Here is a 16,149-nt window from a genome sequence, read left to right on the forward strand (position 1 = left end):
CATAAATGTATCAAACACGAACGTATAGAAATGTTTGTTGAACACTAGTCTCCATCAATAAAGAATGTAGAGCCATCTGGAAATATAGTTTGACAAAATTTCTCCGTTCCTAAAATTATGATGATCCATAATTCTCCTTCAGAAACAATGTCTGAGAAGAAACGTGTTAAAAATATAGAAAAAAAAACTAAGCTAGTAATGTTATTGCAAAGTAAGTGGAAGATCTTAGTCAAAGAAATCACTTCGGAACAGGAAAGCTCCTTAAAACTGAAGGTAAAGTAAAGGGAGAGGATTACAGTCTCAACAGATTATTACTGGGATGATCTTATTTAAATTTTCCATTAATTAGTAATTATTTAGCATATTTAAATATTTAGCATTGAATCATTTTAGCATTTGGCTAGCAATTATTAGATATAAAGATGGCAACAAAGTTAGCTTTCAATAATTTTTAAGCAATTGGAAAAAAAAGAATTTTGTTGAAAATGTATAGAAAATTCTTTAAAAATTAGTGTAATATTATTTTGTTTCATCATTATGGTCATTTTTATATTGAATTTAAGTAGTAAAGTTGAATTTAAACAAATCATATAATTCATGACCTTAATTATTTACCAAATCATTGTGAGATCTGTATCATTGCTCTATGTATAGGAATCATATTAAATAGTTAAAGACTGAGAGTAAAGTAAAGAGATTATTTATTTGAGGTCTTACAGCTAGTAAATGGCTAGGTCAAAGAATTCACTGAATCAGAATTTTGAGCAATTTCTAATGTAAAAAAAAATCTACACAAAGATAAGAAAGTTGCAAAGGGGTATGGCGTGGGACTCGCTGATATTTGAATCATAGGAATGAATGTCATCATTTCCCAAAATTGATCCCTGAGTAAAGACAATTTAAAGAGTAATGGAATATAGTCATAGGAATCATAAGTATATAAAGAAATGGTTGTTAATATACTAATTTAGGAGGAAATGGAAGGTGACAGTAAGAAGTATAAAGCGAAAAAAAAAGAATCAATAAAGAGAAAAAGTGAGAAACAGAGTAAGAAGAGAAGATGGAAAATAAGGAGAAACAGAATTATGGATCTGATGCTAGAATGATACTGGACTGTTCTAAACCAATTTAAGAATTGCCATTTCTAATTCTTAATATGTGGAAAACTTGGAATGAAAGAATTTTAGGAGTGAGACATTATAGTAAATATATAGATATCTTTGTTTAATACAAGATCCATTCATTGGAAGAAAACCTCATCAAGAAAGCGTGTTGGTGCCATCTCGGAAAAGAGTGATAAGATTGTCCCATCTCCAAAATTATTATACTACACAATCCTCTTCCAAATGCAAATATTTTGTATGTTCTCTGTTGCCCCTATGGGAGAGTTCCCATAGTGACCAGAAGTAAAGTGCTGATGTAAATGGGGACATTTACTGAGCCTTCACATATGCATTTCATCCTTTCTACTCCGGGAAGCTTTGCCAGGCTTGGGGGTGTATCTCAGGAACAGAATTTTAGGAACGGTCATCTCTAACATTAGCACGGTCAAAGCGAGCTCTGGACGCCCGGCTTTCTGACTCCACTTCCATGATAGGCGGCAACGTTATTGGAGTCGTGTCACAGATGAAAAAGTAAGGTCGGAGGAAACCAGAGAACAGATGGTTGAATGTGTAGATGTAAGACCCAATTGTGACGTTGTAAAAGGAGACTTCACCTGCTTCATAGTCCAAGAAAATCCCAATGCGACGCGGCCGTTCCAGGTGGAGGAGAGGCCCTGGTGGGGAGGCAAGGACCAGGTACTCACTCCCTTTCAGTAGCCACATGGCCCAGACCCCATTCTCCGGAGATGGTGTGGTTTCCCCCTTTCTTGACACCGTGTCTTGACAGACACCTAACCCCCATTCTGCTCTTTCTCCCACCACGACTTCCCAATAATGTCTCCCCGATGAGAAGTTCTGCAAACCCAGGATGCAGGGCCATGTGTCAAATCGCTCGGGGTTGTTGGGGACATCCCTCCACAGTTCTCCATCCTGCACGCTGTGCAGGTCTGCGGTCAAGAGGAGGCTCGGATGTGCTGTGGCAGGATCCAGTTTTATGTCAACTGCAGAAAGAATTTTGTGGAACATGTAAAAAAACAGAACATATTTGTGAAAACTTATAAAGCCAGGATATTGAGGAAAAGAGTCACACCATCCTCACTCTCTCTAACAACCCCTAGAGATAACAAAGTAAGTGTATCACATTGCAGATTAATGAGTAGGTGCTTTATTGCTTTTGGGTGTATTCCACTGCTACCCTCGCATAATCCAGGGCTCATTAATGCTCCCAATTAAATGTAACCATTGATTATATGACAGACCAAGTATATAACCATTTAGATTCCTTTTATCTCTATCCAAAGCATTTGGGTGTTCTTAGGAAGATCTGCATTTAAATAAAATTCACAACTCCCTTGGGATGATTTCTTTTTTTCCCTCAAAGCCTATAGAAAAATTTCCTATGATATTCACATGTTTCAATTTGTTTTAAATTCAGATTCAGCTTAATATGAAATTGACCGCTTTCAAAGCTATGTTACGATGGTAGGCAGAATTCTACAGTGAGTCTCATGACCTTCAGACCATGGTGGTACTCTCATGATTACGTTATATTGCATGAAAAGAGGGAGGTGATCTAAGTTTCATTGGCTATTGGGCTGGTGGCAGAAGGGAAATTCAGAGAGGTTCAGATTTCATGAGTCATTGTTGCCTCTGAAGATGGAGTGGGATCCGTGAGGAGAAAGGTTTGGTGATCTCCACACAAGGAGACGGGGATCTCAGTCCCACAAGGAAATGCTTTATGTCAACAAACTGAATAAACCTGAAAGTGGATTCTTCCCCAGATCTTTCAGAGAAGCCCAGCCTGGCCAGCACCTTGATTTTGATCTTATGAAACCCTATGCAGAGAAGCCTGCTGAACTTATGTGGGCATCTGATCTAAAGAACTGTGAACTAATAAATGGATGTGGTTTTAAGTAACTAAATTTGTGGTAATTTGTTACACAGCAGTACAAAACCAACACTGATACTATGAAGTCCCAGTGAGATTATTATGAAACTTTATTTGTACCTCTAATTAATAAGTATATCTATTTATGAAATGAACAAGGGAGGGTATAAAATATTCAGTATCTTTTCTTCATAAACATTTAAAAATAGTAAATTTTGTTAATCATATTTTTGTTTTAACAGAATAATCACACATATTTATAAGATGACTGTTATTCTTACTTGTCTCTAAGCCACTTCTGGTGACCTTTTAATGACAGTCAAACCTGAGAGGGTCACATAAGTAATACATCATCTATGCTATCCCACGTAGTCTCCCTCAAGGTAGCCATTATCATCCTCACATTATAGACGGGAGACTCAAGAGTCCAAGAGATTATGTGATTTTCCCAAACTCTAGAGACCATAAAGTAACAAGAATTGAAAAGAACTGTGGAATTGTTTGGAATTGTGCTAAGTCTATTTAGTATATGTCACGTCTTTATACACCATTCCCAATCCAGCCCACTTCTTTGCTCCTTTATAAGAAAATAAATCTGTGAAATGGTTGTTAATACACCAACCTCCAATTCCCGTCCCTACCTCTTCTTTCTTAAATTCGGTTGCTCACCAAGATAGAGTAATACCCTAAACAAACTGCCCTTTCTTCCCAATTACCCACACACTGGAAAGCAATCAGTCCTTAGATTTCACTTGAAATGACTTTTCTGTAGCGTTTTGACACTGTTAAGAATCTCTCTGACCTGGAAAAATTCACTTCTCTTTCCAAAGACACCACCAGTCACCACACTTTCCCTCCCTCTCCACTAGCCACCTTTTCTGGTCTCCTTTGCTGTTTTCTCCTCTTCTCCTCCATCACTGCTCCTGGATAAGACGAAGATCTCAGGACTGCGACCTCTTTTCTCCTGCTCAGCTCCCTCCTGCTGTGTTCTTGGCCTGATAGGCTCATTGCTTTCATTACGTTCCATTCATAAGCTTACTACTTCAGAAAATATATCTCTAGCTTACCCTTTTTTTCCTGGCACTCAGTATTTGTAAATTCATCTGCCAACGTGACATCAACATTTGGATACTTAACATTCATCACAACATTGATGTGACCGAAACCCAACTTCCCTTTTTCTGCCTCACCTGCTGCTTTACCTGTCAATGTACACAGCAACTTCATTATGTTAATTCTAGCGTTCTAAACTTTAGAATCATTCACGATTTTTCTCTTTCTCTGTCACCTCCTATTTGATCCAGGAGATCTCACCAGCTCTGCCTTCAAAATATACCAAGATTCTGTCCATTTCTCAGCACCCCCCGTATCCAAGAGACAGTCATCTCTGACTGAATTATTACAAAGGCTCCTAACTGACTTTCCCACATCAAGCTCTGACTGTCTGTAATTTATTCTCAATGAAGTACACACAGTGATGCTTACAAAACATTAGTCCTGTCACGCTATTCCTCCATTGACAGCTTTAAAATGTCCTATTTCATTTGGAGGTAAAGCATCCGGCCCACAGTGGTCTTCCTGTTGGATCCTGCACTATGGGGGCTTTCTCGGCCTCTTCAGCTCTCCCCTCACTCACTCCACCACAGCCTCACAGACGTCCTCAAAGCTCCTGAAGTGTAACTCCCATACTTCCATTTCAGGCCTTGTCACTCACTTCTGCTGCCTGGAATACTTCTCCTCCACATCAGGTATTTGCTGAAGTTACCCCTTACCGAGCGAAGTTTTCCTTGCCCATCAAATTCAAAATCAGATGCTCTAACCCCAGAAATCCTGGCCACCCTTAATGTATTCTCTGTCCCCCTATATTCTGTATCATCTCTTAACATTCTATGTATTTTGCATAATTTAAGTAAATATTTGCAACATGAAGCTGGAGATTTGTAAGATTTTTGTTGTTTTTGTTCCATGATATGTTCCAATGCTTCAAAGATGGCCAGCATAAAATACACAGTATTTGCAGAATTGCCTAATTAATTATTTAATTCAATAAAAAGAAATGGTAATCTGAAGACACTGATGATTGCAATGACTCGCAACATTTCACATAGTTAGTATATATTAATCTGCCCATCAGAACATGGATTAAATCACTGAACAGGACTGATAATGAATTTTCTCATCATGCGACAAAGTTCTTTCCCAGCAAGTAATAAAACCACAACTTAGCCCCACAGTCTGTTTTCATTCCTTGCTATAAATTGAATATAAAAAAGAAATTAAATGTACTGATCTGCTTTCAATAAACAACATGATCAGACCATACAAACTAATTTATAACACCACAGTTATTCCTATGTAAATATAATTGACTGAATAGTTTTGGATTTACTGATTAATTTAAGCAATTTATCAAATTGCCAAATAATAAAAATAGCCCATACCTTGTATTATTTGATGCACCATAGTGCTTTCATATACTGATGGCTTTTTTTCTGCTTTCAAACATGTTTCATTTAGTCCTCCAAACAGTACAGCATTTTGCAAGGAAATGGAGATTGGCTGGAATGAATGTTACTTCTATCACAGTTAAGGTCACTTTTAAACCCTACGGTTCTAACCAAATGTAGCTTATGTGGATGCCCGTGACTCTGACAGTCTTTAGGACTAGTCACCAAATATCAAATATCCCAATACTCTTTTTCTGAGCCTGGTGCCCTCTCCCTTCCCCCCTTTCATAGTGTGGCATGACCATCAATAAAACCTTCAGGGAAGCCCTGAGGCCACTTCAGCAAGGGATGCTTTAGGGGCGGAGCCTGATTCACCATAACCTTGCCCCTTCCCATGACTGTCAGCAATGGCAAGGAGGTGGGGCTCTGTCTGCACGGGTTCCCAAGGTGAGATGGTGTGAAACAAACGCGTCCAGAATCAAGTAATAAACCAGTAACATGATCTCAAAATAAAACTGCTGATTTTCGCCTCTAACCACTGGGTGCTGTTTGTTACTGCAGCGTGACTGGTACAGGAATAAACCGCTGTTAACAGCCACACCCCAGGCACCGTAGGTCCTCAGGGTCTAAAATGCAGCTTACCTTGGAACTTCCTCAGCATCTCCCTCATCCCAGGGATGCAGCACATTGTCTTCAGCCCCACAGGGATGGGCTCCGGTTCCAGCTGTGGGACACTCTTGCTTCTGAGAAGGGCACAGAACAGAAAGCTCTTAGGAGGGCTATCTCGACAACCACCTCGGCCTCTCCCAACCCCTTCTCTGATGCAGAAAGTAAACATACCGGCTCAGGGCTCCTCCCACACCCTGAAAGTGAAAGAGAAACACAAGCAGATGTGAGTCAGGCCTCCGAACTACTTTTGGCAGATCGGGGACACACCATGAACATCTCTTTAGGAATTATTGGAAATCATTAACTATTAAGATAAAACTACAGGACACATGAACCTCTCTTCATGAAAGCCAAAAACAGGCTGCTGTTGACTTTTCTCGTGAATTGAAAATAATGTAATCTGTTAGCCTCAATTGCAATAAAATCAGACTACACAGAGTTGAGGTTAATTTCTCTATCTACTGATTTAACTATTTACTGAATTAATAATTCTGACATTTGACTTTTTAATGAAGAGTGACACTCTGTAAGTGGACTTAGGGTAAAAATAGATTCCAAATATCTGCAGAAATTTATCTGAGAAACAGTGAAAGGTACAGATGTAAAATGCCACTCTCATTGTCCCTGTAAGAAAACCCTAAATTCCTCATTCTTGGAACCAACATACCATATCTTTGGACTCATATGTGATAAAATAAAGATAAAAGTCATTAATATCTAGCAACATTTTATCTTAAAATAGATTATTAAATAATTCACCTGTATTATGTTTCCTCGATCCCTCTAAAAATAGCCACCTGTCAAATTAATTTTGACGGGGCATGAAAACAAGGAAATTATCATCTTTACCTTCCATGGGAATGATAAGGCTTTGTGTTTGGCCATTAAGGGGAAAATGTAACTTATTGGTACTGAAGAAGAAAGGGAAAAGAGCGTATGAAAATGAAAATAAATTATTTGCAAATATATTCTCCCTAAGATTTGTATTATGAAACATTTTAACATTCATTCAGCCCTAATAAATGTTCATTTGAAATCAGTTGTGCTTTGAGATGTGATGAAACAATGAATGTTATTGAAAATGCCAAAGTTCTTGGGTTTATGTACTCTCTGAAATTTAGAAAATGTATTCCTGTCTGTCAGCTCGCTCACTTGGAAGTGGGCATTGCAAAAATAATAATAATAAGGTTTACTGATATATAGATCTGTTGAAGACAAAGAGGGACAAATTATATAAAAATGCTTTGTAAATTCATTCATTTAATACCACTCCTGCCCAACATTGTGACTAGAAGCTATTAGTCACAATACTTGTATGAATTACTTAGTACTTGTATGAATTACTTAGTTCAAAAATCCTTAAAGGAGTCATTGGGGATCAGATATAATAAAATGTGCCCAGAAATTTCTATTGCAGTGAATTCTATCATGATAGCATGCATTCAGTAATAATGATGACTTTCTCAATTCACTTGGGATTTAATGCCTTCGGGGATGATTAAAAGGAAATATTTCCTTTTCTCTGTTACTTTCTGTCTGCTCTATAATCTCAAATACATTATGAGCAAGCTGCATGGAGCCCAAGGAATCGCTCCCCACCCAGCCTGGAACGGGCAAGACAACAGGGCTAGAAAATTAGCATTTGCCTTAAAAATTAACAATGCACATTTCAAGGTGAACAATTTAAAATGTTACTCCTACTTGTAGCCATTGACACTAAAACAGCTGAACAAGATTTTTGGCGCTGGCCATCACTGAAATACAGCAGTATTATCACTGACAGACTGTGAGGTTTTAAGAAGTGTTTTTCAGGCAGCATGCTATAAATTGTCCTTTTTTATTCAGTTTAATATTATGTAAATCATTAACTTTAGTTTTAAAAATATTTCAGTTTTTGTCTTTAACATGGACTATTTTGTATGATTCTCTAGGGTCCCTTCAGATCCTGATGCTAGGATTGAAAATGAAGATGCTTTCCAAATAAATCCTAGAGTGCTATTTTCCTGAAGAGCATAAAAGCTGAAGTGATTTGTTCCTGAAAGCTTCTGTCTGTCCCCTTGGTCTCAGGTCTGCCCCTCCCTCCCCTCCCAGGCACCCAGCCTTACCTCCAGCAGACCCAGCGCTGGGCGCTGGCTTCTTTCCTGCAGCTCCCCTGCCAGCTCCTTCAGAGCCCTGCTCTGCTGGGCCAGCCGGTTCTTGCTCTCTCGCAGCCTCTGTAGGGTGGCTCTCTCTTCCTCCACCAGTCTCCTGAGCTGCAGTTGCTCCTCCAGGGCCAGGAAGCCACGGTATTTTTCAAACTCCGACCGGAAGCGCTGCCTCTGTGTTTCCACTTTCTCCTGAAGTGACGGAGCCCATCAAACCATCAGCGACTGGGGCAGAGTGTCTGACTCTCTACCTTCATGATGAAGCTGGAGGGGACGCTGTCTGGAGCGATCTCATCCTCATAACTATGAACTGATCCACTGTATTTTAACAACACGTAGAAACCAGAGGCGACTCACCAGAAGCTTGGTAGACTTTGAGAAAGGCTGTTGGATGTGAATTCCCATTTCCATGGACTTGAGGGCAAGGCACTTTTATATCCAAGTTTTAGTATCGTAAATGTGGCAAAAGAAGTTCGGGAATTCAAATATGCTATCTATTAAACTGTTGAGCAAAGTGATTAGCATAGCATAGTTGCACAACAGATGTTAGAATTTATTACTAGTGTAATGAGAACTGTGTGTAAAAACCTGAAACACGAAGAGAGATTAAGGAGACTTGGATTTGTAAATAAGAAAAGGTTCAGGGATTAGGAAATACTCCTCAGCAAAGTGGTAATCCTGAAACTGTGAGGCTAACATTCTCTGCAGAAAGAACTAATTTACGTAACTTCAAGGAATTCATGTCGATTTCTACCCAAGTCTCACATTTGCCATTTTTTAGTGGACCCAAGGAGCTAGGTGCTTGTCAAAGGAATGATTTCGATGAGCCCAGACATTTACTCCTTCCCATACATAGAAAAGCACTAAATTCTTTAACCTGAGATATCTGGTTTTCTTTAACAGTAATCTTTTAATGTTCTGACTACCTGGTCTTTGTTGTAAACCTCCTATATATCCTGCCTCCTCCCCCACCTCTTTGGAGCAGTCCCTCAGAGCGATCTGAGAGGCTGTCATCCCAGCTCGAGCCCTCAGAAATGTCCTCCGAATAAAATGTAACTCTTAGCTTTTAGGTTGTGCATTTATTTCAGCCGACAGGAACATACTTTGATACAGCATCAGTGTATCTAAATTTTATTCTCTTAAGATTGGTAGGTGGAAAACTAGCTTTACACTGAGTATACGAGGCAAATTATCCTCCCACAGTCTCCCCACACTTTGAATTCTCTGGCCCATTATTAACTATTATAACATCTTGGTTTGATTAAAGGACATAAGCTGTTACCTTTAAAAAAAAACTCTAATAATAATTTTCCCCAAATTTCCTAAGGCTCAACTCCTTCCTCCAATTTCCCATTTCTACCCCCTTCTGCCACTTTCTAAACAAGTAGATGCACATCATACTGACCGCTTTAAAAATCAACCACCTGTGAATTCCATATTCTGACCTGAAAGGTACAACTCGGTGAATTTCTCCCCCAGGCCTCATTTTAGAGGCTGTGCTAGTGAGGAGTGGTGCTAACAATTCTGTCACTGAAAAAAGTAGAATTATATTTGGGTCATGAGAGATGACAGGGTGAGAAGGGGGTTAGTTGTAACTCATTGTTCCCTCACATCACCCTTTTGAGTATCACAATTATATCTACAGATGGAGAAAGGCAAGGGTTTTCATAGAATTTAGACTTCATTTCATGAAGCACAGGCTTGTTGCCTTTGGCTCACTAGGATACATTCTTAAAGCTAAAATCGTGCAAGTTTACGGGGCTTAGAACAGGGAGCTTAGAATCATCTCTACTCTAGAATAATCTGTGGCAGGTTTTAAAAAATGTAGGAATCCAGATCTCAGATATGGAGTTTCTGGTTTTGTAAACTTGTGGTTAGGTCAAAATTAAAAACAATTTACTTGGACTATTTGCCTTCAAAGAACAAAAATTATCAATAAATGTCCATTTCCATTAACTTTATCTATAGGATATGTAACTATGGGAAAGATAAGACATATCACAGAATAAGAATATAGCAAAAATAATCCTTATGAACATATCTATCAGAGGAGAGAGTGTAAGATACAATTTTTTGAGGAAAGAGGAAAGAAAGAACTAAAAAATTATAGAAGACAGTCAGAGAAAAAGGGTTCCTTGGAGAAGTACAAAGAAGAGAAATATTCTACAAAGCAAATTCTATATATGTTGTAATATATACTGTATAAATATAAACACTGATGTAATTTCTATATACAGTTTCTCAATCTTGACCCTATTGACACGTGACCAGGTGATTGCTTTTTTGTGATTTTTGGGGAGGAGTGAAGACTGTCCTGTGCATTGTAAGGTGTATTTAGCAGTATTCCTGGCCTTGATGTGTAAGACATGAATAGCAAAACCACCCTCTCCCAGTTCTGACAACCAAAAATATCTACAGAGGAGGGAGGGCACAGCTCAGTGGTAGAGCACATGTTTTGCATGCAGAAGGTCCTGGGTTCAATCCCCAGCACCCCCATAAATAAATAAAAAATAAATAAATAAATAACTTACTTGCTTCCTCCCCCAAAATAAAAATTAAGCAAAAAACACAGGTGATTAAAAACAGTATCTACAGATACTGCAAAATATCTCTCAGAACGCATCACCCCAGGTTCAGAACCCCTCTGTGCATGTTTGTGTATGTGCGTATTTATATAAGTAAGAGAAAAAAGGAGCAGATGAGGTGTAGAAAAGAGAGAAATACATATTTGAATGACTGAAAAGACACTGAAAATTCAGATTATTTTACATATAGTAAGATGATCACTATCAGCCTGTATTCTGTATTTATCAATGCTGTGCAATATTTATTATTTCATTCATCCAACAAAGATGTAATTTTTAAAGCAGGAGGGACACTGCAAGACTCTGTTCTAGGTAATAGGAATGCAGCAGTGAGTGACAGCAAGGTCAAGATCAGTAAAGGTTATTTATTCCTAATTTGCATTGGGGTAGTGTTAACAGCGATAAAAAGAACACAGCTGTACAATATTAACTTGAGGGGCTGAGGTGATCCAGAATGATGCTGAGATGTTTTTCTTGGGTACCTATGTAGATGGAGCAAATGTCCTGGGGCAGGGAGGATGGTGGAAGAACGATCCAATGACCCAAATTTGGATCTTTCAGACAAGCTAGCCTCCTGAAGCCCCAAAATATTCTCTTACCTTCCAAATGACAGTCTTCTTCCCCACACTGGCCTCCTGAGTTAAGGCTTCCTCCATCTGTTTCCTCACAAGTTCCTGGGCCATCTGGAGCTTCATCTGGGAAGATACACGGAAGCCGTTACAGATACCCTCATTCAGGCCTTAACGCTGACCAGGTATGTGGGGAAATACAAAGATCAGGCCCTAGGAAGCATAGAAAAGTTTTCAACCTCATTAATACCTGTTAAACACAAACATGTTTTCAAATATTGATGCCAGATATAAGCAAAGATTTATCTAAAAGTGCGTTCATTGCAGCATTATTTTAAATAGTAAAAACTGTATTAACCAAAATATTAAAAATAAGGGAGTGAGAAGAAAACCTATTTTCACAGGATGGAATTAAAATAAGGTGTTGTGGAATATTTAATTACAAGAAATATTCAGAATTTTAAAGAAAATTAAAATAAGTGTATGTCAAGTAAGCTGACATCAATTCTGAACAATAAAAGTGCTTATAATGAATATATAAAAATTAGTAAGAGATCAGTTATGTATGTATAATAAAGTATGTTTAGTAAATGAGATCTCATCTGCCAGTACTTGATTGAAAACTGTTGCTGTTCCTTGTCTCTATATATTTCAGCTTCTTAAAATTATTTATCATTTTATAATCAGAAATGTATTTATTACAATTTGGCCAGAAGAAACCTTGTAAGTTAGAATTTATTAAATAAAAACAGAATGCCATAAATCTCACAAGGGGTAAAAAAAAAATAATAATAATGTAAAACTATTAAGTAGTGAATACTAAATCTCTTTTCAAACTTAAGACCCCTGCTAGAGGTCAACACATACATTTTATTTACAGAAAACACAATGATAGATACATACACACATTTTTAAACTCTTCCCAAAGTAATTGGACAGGTCTCCGGAAAAATAAAATAAAGCTGAAGATAAAAACCCAAAGTCTTCCCAAAGCCTTTGAATACATCTTAAACACCAACTGTTTTTAAGGTAATATTTTAATGTAAAGCACACAAAATAGCAGTAGAATCCATGGAGGCATGGAACGAGATGAAGAAAGTGACCTTTTTTTTTGGTGTTCAGAAGGAATAAAACACTTTGATATTTATAGGCAAAAGAAATTGTAAGCAAAAGCAAGGAGGCGAAAAGGTGTGGCACGTTTGGGGACAAGTGATTAGGCTAGTTTTGCTGGACTGAATGACTCGTTAAGACAAGAACTATATAGTAAAGGAGCTTAGGGCCTTGGAAAGTCTTGACTGATGGGCTAAGAAAGTTGGAAGATATTTGGTATTTAGTAGAAAGGTGACTGAAACAGAGAAGAGCTTCCTTAGAAATATGACATGAGCCACACACTCTATGGTACCTTCTGTATCAAAAAAAAAAAAAAGGAAAGAAAAACAGGAGCATACTTCAAAAGTCTAGCTAGAAAGCAGCTACTATCTGAATTTTGTAGACAACATTCAAAACCAAGAAGGAAAACCAGGAGGGCCATTTCGCGCTAGGTCCAGAGGGAAGTTGAAGGCCAAAAAAAAAAAAAAAAAAAAATCACAAACCCTGATTTAAAACAAAGTTAAATTAATAACAATAATCATAATTATTGTTATGCTTTTAGAAAGTTAATATTTGCACTTTACTTCATTGGGATAGCACGTCAAGGAAATGTCAGTAAAGATGACTTTAACTTCCTTTGTTCCAGCAGCTGTTCCAGATATTGGCAATTCAGTGCGTTCAGAAAATGTCCAAAAACTTTTTGATGAGCTGCAGAATTGTATTCACAGAGTTTCCAATACGAGTCACCTCTTTATTAAGGACACTCACATCATGAGTTCACAAACATATGTTGAGTAGTTAAGGGCCCCTGTGCTTAGCTATTGGATTCTCACTCAGAGGAACATGCATTGGCAGGTTTTAAAGTTAATCAGAGCTTTGTGCTCAGACACTATTCTTAGCCAATGTTCAAACACCAAGGTGGTTTTGGTGACAATATTAATTAACATGGACCTAGACACTATGCAAAAGCAAGGCAATATACAAATAATAGTTATTAGTGAGTGTTTGCGATAACAGTGTGCCCTTGGGGCTAAGAACCAACTGGACAACACAGCCCTCTCCACCAGTGCTATGTGTGGAACCCAGACCATCAATGTCAGGAAAATGAAGACCAGCATGAAATTAAACAGCCAGGGAAAGTTTCGTGGGAGAGAGGGGCACTCTCAAATGATGGTATGTTTCAGACCCTGAACGGGGGTCCCAAAAGGTGGGGTGATCACGGAGCCAAGGCAAGGGGACCCCAATGTGAGCCGTGACCGGGGAGGGTGGGGAGGGTGCGGGGTCACTCGGATCAGGTGGTGCCACTTGGCTCTGTCCCTGGCGAGGCACTCTGAAGACCTCTGCCTCGGTCGGCCCCCCCTGTTCGCGAATGACACCGCCGGCCCCGGGGAACCGCAGCCCTCCGCGTGCGCGCAGCGGCCTTCACCTGGCGGCCTCCTGCAGCGGCACAGTGTGGTGGCTCCTGTGCTCGGGGGTGGTGTCGCACACCCAGCACAGGATCTCCTGATCCTCCTCGCAGAAACGGTTCAGTTCCTCGCCGTGCCGCGGGCACTGGCGCGTCCCCGCGGTCCCCAGGCCCAGCCCGAGCTGCCGCACGCTGTCCACCAGGCTGGCCAGCTGCCTGTTGGGCCGGAAGGTCTCCAGCCTGAAGGGCCCCCGGCACTGCGGACAGGCGTAGAGGCCCCCCCTGCGTGCTGCTGGCCTTGTCGCAGAACTCGGAGATGCACCTGCGGCAGAAGCTGTGGCCGCAGTCCACGCTGACCGGGCTCTGCAGGAAATCCAGGCACACCGGGCACCTGGCCTCCTGGCACAGCCGCTCCCCGGGCGCCCCCGAAGCCATGGCGGGCGGCGGGCGGCAGCTCTGCTTCCCCGCAGCTGCCGGCTCTATCTCCCCCGATGGTCTGGCACAGAAGGGAGGAACCCCGCAGCCTCGGGGGAGGCAGGCACCCGACGGGGTTTTCTTCCCTGGCTGGGGTTCAAGAGTCCAAATGCGCCACACCCAGTAAAGCCGCAACTCAGACCACCTCAACCACAAGGATAAAATGAACATTCTAGTAACTCGGGCCTCCTAGGAAAGGCGTTTCTAACGGAATCCCTCACCGCACCCTTGATGGAGCCTGTATACTAGTGTTTTTTCACTGTGATGTTTTCACTGGAGAATTACTTGGCTCCATTCCCCCTCTTTATTTTCTGAACTGCCCCATGACCTTCTTATCCTTGGACAGCAAAACGATTTCTTTTTTTTTTTTTAATTTTTTTATTGAAAATTCCCTTTTATTAACTTTGTCATCATTATTCCCATAAAAAATAAACTTACTAATTAAAACAAATAAATATTACAATACCAAAAAGAGAAAATAAATAATGAAATAATAGTGTAAATGGAAATGAAACATAAATCTACATATTGGTTTGTGATGGTAATGAATAGAAACAGTAACAGACCTTAACTTCCACAAATTGGGAATTGACTTTTTTTTGTTTTTTTTTTTTTGACATTTTTTATTGATTTATAATCACTTTACAATGCTGTGTCAAATTCCAGTGTTCAGCACAATTTTTCAGTCATTCATGGACATATACACACTCATTGTCACTTTTTTTCTCTGTGATTTGTCATAACATTTTGTGTATATTTCCCTGCGCTATACAGTGTAATCTTGTTTATCTATTCTACAATTTTGAAATCCCAGTCTATCCCTGGGATTAGGAAGGGACAGCAAAACGATTTCTTAAAATCTTTTTTCAAACTTCATTTTTTTTTCTACGTCCCGTTAATTAGCCCATGATAAAGAAATGGGTAGATGGGTTGATGGAGAGATGCCTGAAAAAATATGTCTATAATAACGATGGTTCTACAGCCCAACAGTTCAGAGCATTTAAATCCTATGATTGTTGCAAAGCATGTCCTGGAGGTTAAGGCATTGGTTAGAAGGAGTCATTCAAGCACAGCCCATCAGTGCTGTGGTGCCTGTGAGGTGGGGGAGGCTGAGAAAGACATAGAAGAAAAGCAAGATGATTTGACAAAAAGGGTGTGATTCCCTACTCAGGATGGATATGGTCAGGTCATTAGGTCATCCAGGAAGTAGACGAATGTGGGAAGTGACTGTCATCTGCACAAGATGTAATTTTCAGTTTGTTGAGTTTGAAGTGATTGACAGGCATGCCTGCAGCAAATCATTCAATCTGTTTCTCAGCCAGGCTGCCAGGATCTCAGACACAAAGGTTAGCAAAATACACATGGCCTGGCTCTTCAAGGGAACCTTAAAACCCATCAAGGAGAACTCATACCTGGGGGAAAGGACACTCAACAGTGATGCAAGAAGGTGACAGAAGTCTCTGAACTAGTCGGGGGGGGGTCAGGATTGGGCCCTCGGGGAGCTCTAACTTAATAACTGAAGGGCGAGTGCAAACAGAAAGCAGGAAGCAGGGCTCTGGCAAGCAGAACATTCAGAGGGCACAGAGTACACAAACTGAGCTACTGCTGAAGGGAGCAGAATGTGCCCCATGACATGAGGCAGCCAGGCAGGCTGGTGTGTGTGCCAGATGGGGAGGAGCTGCGGCAGATAAGGTCCCAGTGAGAGGCAGGGCCAGATGACTCAGGCCCTTGCAGATCCTGTGAAGTTTGTGGGTCCTCATCCCAAGGGCCAGGGCT

The 16,149-nt window shown here is 40.0% G+C and overlaps 1 pseudogene; it reads right to left on the minus strand.

Annotated features, from left to right (window-relative positions):
* Positions 1-1,489: 1,489 nt before the first annotated feature.
* Positions 1,490-14,334, minus strand: LOC140689251 (E3 ubiquitin-protein ligase TRIM58-like; annotated as a pseudogene).
* Between the last annotated feature and the right edge of the window lie 1,815 nt (positions 14,335-16,149).

This window comes from Vicugna pacos, chromosome 3 (genome assembly GCF_048564905.1).
Source record: "Vicugna pacos chromosome 3, VicPac4, whole genome shotgun sequence".
NCBI lineage: Eukaryota > Metazoa > Chordata > Mammalia > Artiodactyla > Camelidae > Vicugna > Vicugna pacos.